Raw genomic sequence first — 13,478 nt, 5'->3', positions numbered from 1 at the left:
GTCACTCCTGGGCAGGCTGTGCTTTCTTTGCGCAGGATGGCTCTCCTTGTGGGGTATATTCCTTTCATGTGGGGCTCCCCTATGTGGGGGCCCCCCCATGACAAGGCACTCCTTGCGCATGTCAGCACTGTGCATGGGCCAGTTCACCACATGGGTCAGGGGGCCATGGGTTTGAACCCTGGACTTCCCATATGGTAGGCGGAGGCTCTATCAGTTGAACCAAATGTGCTTCCTCTGAAGAATATCTTTACCATGTTCTATGGATCATTCTAATACTGATCTAAATGCCAGTTCACTCTGTGCCATAGGAATTTCTATCTTCAAATTAGCTGCCAAGTAGAATTTAGGGACAAGACAAACTGTGTAGTTTAAGGATTAAGAGTATATGATTAACTCAGTTAGGCTGACTTTCAGCTGCGAGAATTTAAAACCAAGATAAGTAGAAATAAATGGTTACCACTCTAGGCAATGACAGAATGGTTTTAAAGACTGGCATCCAAAGGTTATTTGTTGTGCTATAAATTATTCTTTCATGCAGCCTACCTGTGTTGGTTGCTTGTTATTTGCCAAACTCTGAGCTAGACACTGAATATGCAGAATACCATGACATATTTTTTATCCTTGTAGGCAAAGTGAAGGTCACAGATTGGTGTGGGTATGCAACATTCTGTTTCCTGATCTGTGACAAGGTAGATGAGTACAAAGTTTGAGATTAAGCACTCAGAAAGTTTGATAGTAATTTGATGCTGCAATGACATCTAAGAATGGCAACAAAAACATTGGTATATGACATACTAGAAATTCAAAGAAGCAATAACAGAAACTTGGTCTTTCACTTTATCATGCATCAGAATCATCTAGAGGACTTGTTAAAACATAGATTGCTGTGTTCCATTCTAGTCAGAATGAGTATTCTTGGGGGAGACCCATAAGTGTGCATTTCTAGTCAGTTCCCACATGATGCCAGTGGTGCTTGATCTAAGGCCCACACGTTGAGAATCACTGGTCTAGAGTTATGCTGACCAGCACAGCAGCCACTGACCACATGTGGCTACTGAGCACTTGAGATGTGGTTAGTTCAAATGGAGATGTGTTGTCCTTGTAAAATACTACATACCCAATTTCAAATACTTAATTCAAAAAAAGGTCAAATCTTTTCAATTGATTTTTATGTTGAAGTCACAATATTACAGATATATTTGTTGAATAAAATATATTCTTTTTTTTTTTTTTTTTTACACTTTGGATAGATTGTATGCTTTATTAATAGGTATCAATAAAATTGATTTGTTTAAAAAAAGGTACAAGCAGTGTTTTAAAAATATCCCCTTCTCATAATAAGTAAGACACATAAGGATACATATTGTGTGATATCACTTATAAGAGATCTCTAGAAATAAATTCTCAGAGACAGAAAGTAGATTAGAGGTTACTAGGGCATGAATGTGGGGGCAAAAGGGGAGTGTATGTTTGGTGGATATAGAAATAAATTATTAAAATAAAAAAATATATACCCTTCATAGGCTCCAAGCTACTTTTAATAAGAGTCATCCTTATCTTCCTTAAAAATTCTTATCAGACTTTCCACGAGGGGGCTGCTATTACCAAATGCACAGTATTTTCTCTTCACAGTTGGAAGGGAAAGAGGGAACATGAACAAGGGATAAAAATAAGCCAGTAAATTTCATATAAACTAGTTTCATAGAGAGTGCTTTCTATTTTGGCAGGCCTCTCTATCTACTATATCACCAGTGATTTCTTTTTGGAGATATTTGGTAATACTCGCTCTAATATTGCTATATTCAAGTTATATAAAGGCACCAAGAGAATGAGTCCACAGGGTCAAGTCCTCCGTGCTCTTCTCTGCAGCTTAGCTTCCATCTTGCTCTCATATCCAGGCGTGTGACACAGGGTGAACTTAAAGCTCTTCTCTTACAGACTTCTTCCTGTGGCACTGGCAGATGGATGTGTTACCATCTGGCTGAGTAACAAGTTCCATTCCATCACGTATTTTGGGTCTGCTGGTCTGGCGCTTGGCGTATTCCTGCAGCACTTTGTAATAGTAACAGTAAAGCCTGTGTGGCTGTAGCAGATCCCTTGCAGTCAACTGCCCTTCTTTTGCAATCTTCTCGGCTTCTTCATCATTTTCCTTGGCCCACTTAACTTTCTCTAGTAAATTACTAAGATTTCTTTTGATTGGAACATAATGTTTCCAAGGCGTCAGTGCCATGTAGAAGTGTTCGTAATATGGAGAGTCCTGCTTCAGAACCAGGCTGTCGCCCAGCATGAGGTATGGGTATTGATAGGCAGCCACGGTTCCATCCACATTCACTTGATACTTGTACTTAAAGAAGTCAAAGAAACCTATCAACTTAGCTTTTCCAAGCTCCTTTTCTTTCTCTTGGAAAAAGAAATATCCTGTAATTCCTGCATCTAGTAGCTGTGGATTTTCTTTGGACAGCTGTACCAACTGCAGCCTTTCCTCGTGGCTGTCTCTGCCTCTGAAGAAAGCTTTCTCAGTTTTATTGATCCAGGAAGGCCCTGTATTTCCCTGAATAGAGAGAAGATCATTAGTAACACCCCTCATTGCTTCAAGTGTGGAGTGGGTGATGTCGTACGTTGGAAGGATAATATCTCTTGAATCCAGAGAGCCACACCATGAAATGATAGGTACAGGGCCAGGAGTTTCATTGACTTTTCGATGTTCCAAGGGCCAATCTCCAACATTTATATAAAATTCTAAATCTGGGAGAAGGACCTTTCTTGCCAGTGAGAGCAAAATCTCATCAGAGAACATCTTGAAGTCTGTGTACTTCCCTAAAGATCTCCGGTAGATGCGGTTATTGAGGATCGTGTAATGAACAATGGCACCTCTCTCATCCCCAAACCTTTTTGGGACTTCACTTAGCATCTGCTGCAGATTGATGCTGGGGAAGGAAGCAAAATCTTTTGCAATCTGCGGTTCCTTGGTTGGACAAGAAAGAGTTTTCTGCCAGGCCTGAGGATCCTCTTCTGGGCATGTACAGTCCTCATGGTACACGAGGCCTTTCAAAATATAGGGAGACTGAGCCACATGTTCATCACCATAAAGGACTTCTATCCTCAGTCCTTCCTTGACACTTTCATACATTCTATATCTTATCAAAAACGTTCCATCATTCCTGTCCAAAGGTTTAGGGACATGAATCCGGACTATTTCTTTAGGTGAAAGAGATTTGATTACTACTTTGAAGAGTGTTGCACCTGGGGGCGAGCGCGTGAGGTTGAGGCCTTTGGCGTCCACGGCCTGCAGGTAGAAATAGCGCACGGGCAGCACGACGCCCGCCGCAGCCCCGGGCCCCACGCGCGGCGACGCGGCGCGCTGAGCGGGGTCCCCGCGGCCACGAGCGCGGCCAGCGGCAGCGCCAGCAGGGCCGGGGCCGGGCGGCGCATGTCGCCGGGGCGCGGCGGCCCGGCTCGGCAGCGGGAGGCGTGGGCGCGGGCAAAATATATTCTTAATGTTAATTTTTCCTTTTTTTTTTTTTAAGATTTCTTTTATTTCTCTCCCCTCCACCCCCCGTCCCCCCGCTCCAGTTGTCTGTTCTCTGTGTCCATTTGCTGCGTTCGTTGCATGTTCTTTCTTTGCCCACTTCTGTTGTTGTCAGTGGCATGGAAATCTGTGTTTCTTTTTGTTGCGTCATCTTCTGTGTCAGCTCTCTGTGTGTGTGTGGCGCCATTCTTGGGCAGGCTGCACTTACTTTCGCACTGGGCGGCTCTCCTTACGGGGCGCACTCCTTGCATGTGGGGCTCTCCTACGTGGGGGACACCCCTGCGTGGCAGGGCACTCCTCGCATGCATCAGCACTGCGCATGGGCCAGCTCCACACGGATCAAGGAGGCCTGGGGTTTGAACTGCGGACCTCCCATGTGGTAGACGGACGCCCTAACCACTGGGCCAAGTCCAGTTCCCCAATTTTTCCTTTTTTAATGTGTTAGAAAATTGAAAGTTACATGGGTGGCTCACATCCTAATTCTATTGAAAGGCACTGCTCTAGAGGGATCTGCTCACATGTGGGCCAGCCTGTGTTTCAGTTCCACATTGGTGAGAATCCAGAAGATGGCTTTGTAACTAACTTTATTCACTGAACATTGTGGCAATCTCTGGTGGCAGCATTTATTCTTTCAGTTTGGACAAATGGGACCCTGAAGTCCTTATCTAAGTTTGCATTTCACATGTACAGGCAGTAAAAACATTGGACAAACGACTTCCTTTTTCTTGGGTGGTACGTGGCAAGTTTTAGGGATGGTGAACCTCAGGGGAGAATACCCTCTTATTAAAGCACTATAGTGGGTTATAGAACTTGTCCATCCAACTCGAATATAAAGAACACTTGCCAATTAGTAACAATTATGGATTTTAGTCCTGTTGTTTTTCCTCAGGAATATTCCTGGATGTATTTTTCACTTCCTCTTTTACGTTGTAAATAACTAAATTTCGGAAATAACTTTATGGTAGCTAGATTGCAGGAATGACCACGATCATTCTCCTCTCCCTTTACCATGCACCTTTGCAGCTTCTCCTATTGAGAGATGGAACCTATTTCCTCACCCCTTGAATCGGGGCTAGCCTGTGACTTAGTTTGATGAATTCAGCAAAAGTGCCAGTGTGCCAGTTCTGAATTTGCACCTCAGGAGACCTTGCAAGCTTTTGATCTTTCTGTTGGAACCCTGTGACCCCACGAGAACAAGCCCACACAACCCTGGTGAAGATAAAAATAAAATATATGGGACAGATAGGAATTGTCCCAGACAATGTCATTCTAGATCAGCTGACCCCAGACACCTGCCAACTGACCATGGACTTGTGAGCGAGTCCAGCTGAGACCAGAAGAACCACCCGACACAAATTGTTGACTCAGACTCATGCACAAAATTAATGATTTTGTTTTATGCCACTAAGTTTTAGAGCAGTTTATATAGCAAAAGCCAACTGACATATTTCTAATTCTTTGATTTCCCTCCCAAACAATAGAATCTAAGTTTCTATGGTTGGATGGCTATCACAGACTAGCTACTCTGTACCATTTAAACGGCAAGCCTGTTTCAATATGGAAATCATACTTCTTGTCCAGAAAAAAAAGTATTTAACTTTAAATGATACTAAAAACTTAGAAGACAATTAAGAAGAGTGGAAGGCTATAAGTAGACAAGTTCTACATGCTTTTATTAAGGCCAACTGATTCTCAAGGTTCTAACACAATTTTATCTCCAGATAAGTTCTCACTGAAAAGACCTGCTTTTTTCTTTTAAAAAGTCATATCTTCAGCGATTCTGATAATTTCAGAATGTTTCCCACAGTTTTATTATGCCCTCTGAAGATTAAAGTTCAGTCATTAAACTGCATCCCCAGCAGACAAATTGCTGATATTATTTCCGTTTGAGTGGGATAATACTATAATCAGGATACTCTTTGGAGTTATATTCCTCTTCAGGGAAATTGTGCTTACAGTAATGTAGCTGGAATTGAATTTGAAGTTGATGTATCATATGACACTTGGATATGCTAGAGAATTGAAGAAATAAACATTTTACTTCAAATATGCACATAGGTAGAAGATTCTTGTAGAAACATTTCCTTAACACACATGCACCAGCTTTGATTCAGTGAACAAGGTGTGGTAACACAAACTTGCTCTTGACTGGACTATTTTTTTTCTTATAACAAAAAAAAAAATGTGAGATAGGGATGCTGGACTATATTTCTAATTGGATGGAATTGGATGGAAAGACCACTGGTGAGTAATAAGGGTTTGGGGAAGCTGGCAGAGGATAGAAAAACTGGAGGGTGTGGGTGCCATAGTGGAGATCCAAGCCTGCTGCTACAGAATCCCCAAACTTCATAACACTACAAAGCTTCATAACAACTTACCCAAATATATGCAGGTTGATGTGCCATTCTCATACTTACTTTTATTGCTTCAGACATGTTTTTTAGTTCTTTGAACATATTTCAAGTAGCTGATTTAAAGCTTTTGTCTATTATATTCAATGCCTGGGCTTCCTTAGAAATAGTTTCTATTGATTGCCCTTCTTCCTGTTTCTTTGCATATCTCCTATTTTTGTTTTTGAAAAGTGTGCATTTTAACTAATGTAATGTAGCAACTCTAAAAATCAGATTCCCCTCCTTTGCCAGGGTTTGTGGTTTGGTTTGTAGTGACTTGTCTGGACAAGTCTGTATTGTTTATCATATGTGGCCACTGAAGCCTCTCTTCTTTAGCTGGTTGTCAGCTAATGATAGTACAGTGATTTCTTTAAATGCTTGGAACCAATAAGTCTCCCAATCTTTGCTGAGGAGCTCTGTGTCCATGCTGGGTCATCCCTTCAACATTTAATCAGGGACTTGACAATTCTACCTTAGCCTTCATGTCCTGCTTGTGCAGAGCCTCAAGGTCAGTCAGAGCTTACAGCCTTCTCAGATATTTCCTGAGCATGCACAAAATTCTGGGTATATGCACAGCCCCACAACATGCATCACCTTCTATATTTCAAGGACTGTATCAGAGTTTTTAAAAACCTCTATGGCCATTTTTCCCTGTTAGCCTTTTTGGTTAACCTAATTGTTTTCTCCATCAGGTACCTCTGCTTCAGACAGCCACAGTGTTAAATCATTGACTCTGATTGTTTTTGACAAATGCCCCCAGGGAAAAGACTTTTTGCCCTGAGTAAGCTCCAAGTTAAATCAAATAAAGATATCTTGCAGGTAGGGTATTACAGGGAATCACCTGTGTGGTAAAATGATTGCAATTATCTGGGAATGGAGCTTTGAAAGAGTTGCAGCCATATTTTTGTCTCTTCCCAGGCTCCTTGTTGTCACTGGGGTTGCAGGTAGTTTCTTTTAAAGGTAACCATAGAGTGTGAAGGGGGTGGGTGATGGGAATAGGGCAAGCTAAATAGCAAAATAATTTTGCTTTTCATACCAAAATTCAGCCATATTTCTTGAATAAATGCTCTCTGTATTTCTGCCAAACTTTGGTTAATTTTCAGAGTTCTGAAAAAGTGATTCTGAAAATTTTTTTCCTAGTGTTCCCATCATTCTATGGAGCAAGTAATTTTGGAGGTCCTTAGTCTCCCATTTCACTGGTGTCACTCTGTGATTCTACCTTTCATATCATGTAGCTGCCAGTATTTTATTTTTTTGTGTGTTTTTTGTTTTGTTTTTATTATTATTTTTAATGTTATATTAAAAAATATGAGGTCCCCATATCCCCGCCCCCACCCCCTTCACCCTGCTCCTCCCATAAGAACAACCTCCTCCATCATCATGGGACATTCATAGCACTTGGTGAATACATTTCTAAACACTGCTGCACCACATCATCAATGGTCCACATTATAGTTTACACTGTCCCCCAGTCCACCCAGTGGGCGATGGGAGGATATACAATGTCCAGTAACTGTCCCTGCAATTCCACCCAGGACAACTCTAAGTCCTGAAAATGCCTCCACATCATATCTCTTCTTCCCACTCCCCACCCTCAGCAACTACCATGGCCACTTTCTCCATCTTAATGCTACATTTACTTCCATTACTAATCACATTAGTTCTAGAATAGAATATCAGTAAGTCCACTCTAATCTATACTCTATTCCTCCATTCTATGGACCCTGGGATGGTTATGTCTGCTCCAACTCTGTATCAAGAGGGTGCTTAGATTCCCACTTGTATGGTGGATGCAATTCTCTTACTTGCAGTTGTAGGCACTCTTGTGTGGTGGTTGACCTTATTCAGCTCCCTGTTAGCTGGCTGGGGTAAGTCCAGTAAACCAGAGGGTGGGAGTTGCAAGTCTGTTGAGGCTCAGGGCCTAGTTACTACATGGACAGTCCAGAGATTCAGGTCCCCTGAGTATACACTAGATCCCAGCACCAACCACAGGTCCAGTAAAAGTGATAGGAGAGGCTTGTGAACAAAAATCACAGCTGAGTCCAACTCCATCACACTCAGGAACACAAACTCCAAAGTAGGGCCAACTGACATGGCACTGAACTCCATCTGCCATGACCATAGAACCTGTGGGTCTCTGTAGCCCCCAGAAGAACCAATACCTGGGCTTGTATCTACTTTAGCTGTCTCTGGGACTCTGCTGAGGTGTGCATAAAGGTGGCCCCTCTGATGACCTCCTGGTTCTTTTTTGGAGACTCATAGCCATATAAACTCATTTGTCCTTTCCATTCCCCCTTTTATTCAAGGCCAAAAAGCATTTTTAACTCCTGATGTTACATGTAGGCTGAGATATTCTGCTGGTTTGAGTTGACCCTTTTATTCAAGATCATTTTCCAGCCACATCATCAGCTGGTACTTGGCAGTAATCCCTCAGTGCCAGGGAGGCTCATCCCTGGGAGTCATATCCCATGCTGGGGGGAAGGCAATGCATTTACATGCTGAGTTTGGCTTTGAGACTAGCTGTCAGTATTTTAAACACAGATATCATTGATTTGACCTTGACCTAGTTCCTATCCCTTCTATCTCTCCCCTTGGCTGGTCTTCCTAGACTAAGCCTTATGACCATTTTAATTAAGGAGCACTTGGTAATGGCTTTATATCATTTGCTTATGGTACAGATCACTGATAAATTAAATCCTTATTCAGCTATAAATACAAAGATGTTATTTTTTATTTTGCTTTGCATTTTATCAATCAACAAACATGTACTATATACCAAAGTGTGAGCCACTGTGTCAGGTGTTAGTGCTCTAAAGTGGTGTTGGAAAGACTTAGCTCAAATCCTCAGGAGTTTATAATCTATCTAGAAGTGATAGAATGTTCTAGTTGATGAAAATGGGTGCAGTAGCAATAGTAAATAAGTAAAACCAGAATTTAGAGAAGGAATGATCATCAAAGTGTGATTTTATATAGGAATGTAGGATTAGGATTCAAGGCAGAGTGGTTCCTGGTCAGGTCTGGCAATGTTATTCAACCTCTCCAGTAGTGGGTAGTGGTCATGTAGCAACATCTACCACAAGAAAAGGAGGCAGAGCTCTTGGTGATGAAGGGAAGGGAAGAGGGCAGGTGAGATAACTTTAGCAGAGGAAATGATGTCATATCAAGCCAAGCTCAGTCCAGGCATCTTTAGTAAACAGTGGTGAAAGGAATTTACTGGGAACAATTTGTGTTTTTCGGTGGAGTAGAGAAATGTAGTCATAATTCAGGTGATTAAGCTTAGTACTGAAGGCTTTGAGTGTGTGTATGTTTATGTGTGTGAGGTGGTATGGAAGGGGGGTTAAAATGGAAGCAGTGAGCAGATTGGAATCAGGGTACCCTAAGTAAGATACATTACGACCTCGTTTTATACTAACTCAGCACATGCAAATTCAGGTACATGTGATTGGCAATTGAAAAAAATAAAGACAGAGAGATAATTAAAATTTTTAAAAATTATTTCCATGATTAATTTTGTTGCTTATGGTTCCTAAAATATTTTTTGCCTTATATATAAAAATATGTGATAGGTTTGTTCGTGGAAGAAATAATTATTAATAGTGGGGTTCACTATTATGCATGATTTTCACTTTACATGAAGGGTCTTGGAACATATTGGTTGAATAAAATGAGTTCCTACTGTACTGTATAAATCATCTGGAGATGAGTTGGAAAAGACCTAAACTGACCTAAAGATGCCTATAGAAATGGACAGAAAGGAATACATCCATACTGGACATCCGTTGAACATTTTGCAAATTAATGAATCAGAGCTGTCCACAGGTCCAGCATTAGATTATGCTACATTTTTTCCAGTAGTGTCATATCTTTACAAAACTGAATTTTCAGCAGCAGCAGCTATGGTAAAGTGCATGAAAATCAATGTGGAATGGGAAACAAGGGGGGAGGTGTCTACTCTGATCCTGAGTTTAAGAAGTTATGCAGTGCCCAAGAGGCACACACTTCCCATTAGTAATTATACTTTTTGGAACTGAAATCATATTTAAATGTGCTATGTTTTCAGATGGCTGCTATTTTTTTTCCGACTTGCATGCTAATTAAGTTGTTTAGATATACCTACTTAATAAATGGAACTGTTAGTCTTTTTATCGGCCTAAAGGTGTTATGAAAAGATTTTCAAAATAATAAGGAATCTCTGACTATGGGACTTTCCAGAATGAGTTAGGGCATGTGAACAATTAATTAAGCACTATAAAGTTACAGAATTTTGAAAGAATCTATGTTGACAGTGGTGAGGATTGCCAAGCTTAGGAGGAAAGATGACAGTTGGTCTGAGTTTCAAGAACAAGGGCATACTAACATCATCAAATTCTTTGGGGCTGAGGAGAAAGGGACCAGGAGAAAGCACATGGAATCTGCATTTGAACCTTCCCTAGAACGGTTTTGGAAACATTAATCAGATGGAGCCATCTTTTCTCTCCAAAGCTAAAATAAACTAGGAGGCTAGGAAATGGAGTCACTGAGTACAAAGCTGTTGAAGAAGGGAATGAGAAATAGGACAGTAGCTCATGGTTACAAAGATTCAGAGGATGTCATCATATTTATATTCCCCTGAGCAAAGCCTGGGAAAAAGTCACTGATACAGGTATTCTATTGGAAAGTGACAACGGAGAGAGGAATGAGAACAGAGAGAGAGAGACAGAGAAGGTGGAGAAGTCATTGACTGTGCAATGTCAAGGTTGCCACTGGAGGCAATGGAAGGACAGTTCCATGGGATTGCTGAAAAGCCCTCAGACAAATGCAGCATTTATCCCCAAACTCCCATCCCCCAGGGGCGTTAAGTCCCTGTACTTTGGGGCCTTGTGCTGAGTGGACTCCTGTAGCTGCAGAGGAGGCTCAAGGCAGAAGAACAGAGAAGTACCCAGGGGAAGCTACCGTGGCAGCTGGAATGTTGCATGAACTTGTCTATCTCAGCTGTGGTTGAAATCCAAGAAGGATCAAAGGAAGTGACATGGGCACCAAGGTGATCTGTTGCACAAAGAATTCCTGAGCTGAGGGAAAGAACAGAAGGAAAGGAGGATGGTTACATTAGAACAAAGGTTCTCAAACATGGTTCCTGGAAGAGCAGCATGAAAATCCCTTGGGAGTATGTTAGAAATGTGACTTCTTGAGACTGGCTGCATCAGAATATCTGGCCTTATGCACAGCAGTGAATGTGCATTTAACAAGCTTTTCAGGTGGTTCCAATGAATGCAGAAATCTCAGAGTCACTGTGTGTGTGTGTATGTGTGTGTGTGTGAGAGAGAGAGAGGCGAAATGTGGGGAACAGAAGGGATTGGAGCCCATATATATTCATTCATTCACTGAATATTTGTTGAATGCTCTATCTCAATTATGCTAACAATGGGCAAAGATCGTAGGAAATCATGGTGCTAAGGGAAATACAAATATTCCTCAGTTCCCATTTTAGTCAGTAACTTGAAAATCCATTCCTATCTGACCTTTTACAAGATATATTAAAAAGTCACCAAATTGATAACTCTAAATTTTATTACCTCTCTTTTGACATGATGAAACATGGAAATGGCCAAACAATGGATAAAGTTAAAAGAGAAGTGAGAGAAGGGTAGGATCCACCAGCTAGTTCATTAGTATTTGAGAAAATGTGAACTGAAAATATGCCCCTCATCCTGCTGCCTATGCTACAATCTAGTGACAGCTAAAAAGTAGAAAATTGTCCATGCTTCAAGTTGGAGATGGAGGCCTTTTCGACGTCTACACTGGCTCGATGCAGTTATGAACAAGCATAATGCATCATCCTCCATGCCTATTTTCTAAGAAAAAAATAAGCATGAGAAAGTTTCTATTCATTGTGATGACAAGTGAAAAAAAAGCACCCTACATTAGCATGTAATTTAGAGTTATGAACTGAATACTTGTCTGAAAACCATGCTTGTCTTCTTTTTAGTGGAAATCTATCCTTATCCTGTAAAGCTTTTCTTTACAGAGAACACAGATTTCTATGGATTTTAATGATCATGAAAAAGAATTGCTCCCTTTTTTGATCCAACTCCACTTAGCTACTTACAACTGAGTCAAATGACTAACAAATCTTACATAGAGAACTCTGTCCAGAATGACATTGGTTTTGGGAGTGGGAGTCCTGCTCTGACTGAGAGAACTACTGACTACTGTTCTCTTTCCTCTATGGTGAAAAGAAATGCATTCTTTCTCTTTGTGTGAAATTGCCCAGTTGGACAAAAGGCTTGCACACTGTACCATTCTGAGGCATGGTTATCACAGCTAAACATATAATCCATCTGTACATATTTCAATGCCCGGATATTGCTTTTGTATGACTTTTGATGGAGGATGGCTTTAGATGGAAAAGCCAGTATAGGACCAATGCTGCCTACAGCTAAAGTGAAGGCTCATGAGACAGTGAAAATGAAAGACATGAACACTTAATATGTAGTGTGGATTATGTCTGGATTACTAGCAAATAAAAATGTATACAGCAGGGAGAATGTTCTAGCAGAAATAAAATTTCTCTTCTTTTTAGGCCACACTCTAGAGAGAGATTATGACTCACTTTGGAGGCTCAAAATCTATTTCTTCCTGACCAGAGGCAGGAAGATGCATGAGTCTTTTTATGGGGTGTGTGTGTGTGTAATCTACCTTTGTGGGACAAAGGGAAATAGTTTTCATAGGCAACATCTGGAGACCTAAAAGTGGAGGGGCTGTGGCACCATAGATGGGAAGAGAGGAAGTAAAGCCTGAGGGAGATACTGACTTGCACAGAACTCAGGAGTCTGGGGTCAACGAAGAAAGCAAAGGACCTTGGAGGATGTGCAGGCAGCCAAGGCCTGTGGGCAGCCCCAGCTCCGAGGCCCCGTGCAGGCACCAGCCTGGATAGAGTGCCCTGTGGTCCACCCTACTGCACGATCTTGCCCCTGCCTCTCTCTGAAGCCTCTTTCATTAGAGCAAGTATCCAAATCTTTTAAGAAGTCAGAGTATGGCAGACCCAGTCTTTGATGCATATGCTCTTGTGGGCATAACAAAGAGTCCCTTGAATTTTCACGCCAAGTATGAAATGGTAAATGTGGGCGACAAGCGTGGAGAAACCATTGTGGAAAGACAAGTGTGGCATGTAATGCGGGGAGTCGTTGTCAGATGCAGCTGCTGTGTTCTCTGGGTCAGTCTTTGAGAGGGGAGAATTAAGGCACCAACCCCGGCTGAGTCACCAGACGCCGCACTCCTCACTGCGCCTCCACCAGGTGGACGCCTGCTGTAGATGGGTTATGTCCAAGGTGTCTCTCAGCTTTGCCCTACTAGACGGGGAAGCCCTCCTGTCTGGTACTGTCTGTTCAGACCCAGGACTGCTGCAGGCTGCCAGGGAAGGGGTGTGTCTAACTGACTGCTTTTGTTGTCAGAGCTGATGGCTCAGTTCCCCAGGCAACTCAGCAAGGACACTGTGGGTGACTGATAATGCGGCATCAAAGGGACCGCCAAAGGATAAGCTGTGCGCAAAAGGGAGGGAGGAGAGCCAGACTTAAATGGCA

At 41.9% G+C, this 13,478-nt stretch overlaps 1 pseudogene; it reads right to left on the bottom strand.

The window, feature by feature from the left end:
• Window positions 1-1,241: 1,241 nt before the first annotated feature.
• Window positions 1,242-3,432, bottom strand: LOC101437543 (protein O-glucosyltransferase 3 pseudogene; annotated as a pseudogene).
• Between the last annotated feature and the right edge of the window lie 10,046 nt (window positions 3,433-13,478).

Source organism: Dasypus novemcinctus, chromosome 24 (genome assembly GCF_030445035.2).
Source record: "Dasypus novemcinctus isolate mDasNov1 chromosome 24, mDasNov1.1.hap2, whole genome shotgun sequence".
NCBI classification, from domain to species: Eukaryota; Metazoa; Chordata; class Mammalia; order Cingulata; family Dasypodidae; genus Dasypus; species Dasypus novemcinctus.
Note: the sequence above shows the minus strand (reverse complement) of the source record. Positions and strands in the feature narration are given on the sequence as shown.